The sequence below is a fragment of the Mus caroli genome, unplaced genomic scaffold (assembly GCF_978045245.1).
Source record: "Mus caroli unplaced genomic scaffold, Mus_caroli_1 scaffold_12, whole genome shotgun sequence".
Lineage (NCBI taxonomy): Eukaryota > Metazoa > Chordata > Mammalia > Rodentia > Muridae > Mus > Mus caroli.
In genome coordinates, this window is record NW_028227267.1 from 22,659,870 (window position 1) to 22,660,937 (window position 1,068).

General features: G+C 46.2%; 1 non-coding gene across 1 annotated transcript; it reads left to right on the forward strand.

Annotated features, from left to right (window-relative positions):
• The first annotated feature begins 437 nt into the window (after positions 1 to 437).
• LOC115029292 (small nucleolar RNA SNORA48) lies at positions 438 to 584 on the forward strand. Its single transcript, XR_003834867.1, has one exon. It is a non-coding gene; the product is annotated as a small nucleolar RNA SNORA48 (small nucleolar RNA).
• Positions 585 to 1,068: the final 484 nt, after the last annotated feature.

Here is a 1,068-nt window from a genome sequence, read left to right on the forward strand (position 1 = left end):
ACATTCATACACTCATAGGCATACATGTGGGGCATGGGCATACGTACATTCAGATGAAACATGCATAGACACACAATACATAAACCCCAAAACGGTAATTCATGCCTTACAGTTTTAATCAAAAGTCAAAACAAAATTTTTGATGAGTTTCAATAATTTTAATTTGGATAACCAAAAGTAATGCCTACTTGACTTTCCACTGCAGTGGCACCCTTTGAACAAGACCATTCACAGAGGGGTTTTGGTGGTGGTGGTGGTGGTGGTGGTGGTGGTGATTTGGGTTTTTTTTTATTTTTATTTTGTTTTTTCTTCTTCTTTTCTTTCATCTGGGCAAAGAAGAGGTGGAAGGAAGCCAAGTAAAAGGAGACAACAACAAAGACAAGGAATTGTAAGTTTTTTAAAATGTGTAGTACAGTTTTTACCAAAATGTGTTTTTAGACCCCTAGTAGTGGTAAAGAAACACCTGGTTGGTGGTGCTGTTCTTAAATCAGTCAGGGGCAGAGCAGGTGGCAGTCCTTTGTCCATCTTAGCTTGATGTCTGTCTATCTTGGTGGCCAAAGCTGTTCTATGCCTAGGACTCATGAAAATCAAATCAAATCAAATCAAGTCCAGGCAGCATAGCCCAGAAGGAGGAAGACAGACCTGCAGACTGTCATGCCACCCACAGGCCTGTCCTCCAGTGTACAGGTGGGCCACAGACACCTGTTTGCTGACAGGCCACATCGCATGGATGAAGTCACCCAGGGACCTGCCAGCCAAGTGGCCAGCCTATATCTGGAGCCAGCACAATGTGCAAGCACGTGGTGGTCAGGTGAGAGAGAAAGAGAAGTGGGACAGCTTGAGCGTTATGGCGAGAGATGGAACTGGAGACGTGAGTGTGGAGAGGAGTAGCCTGCTGTGAGTGACCAGCCCTGCCATGGTTGAGGTTCTAGGCCCAGGTGCTGCGCTGTCTGAGTCTATGACTGCGCAGTGGCAGGGGTCATTGTCAATGTTCATTCTTGCTGATATTACCACTAGAGAACATGGGGAAGTACCTGCTCAGGGAAGCTGCTGGGGACCACTTGGATG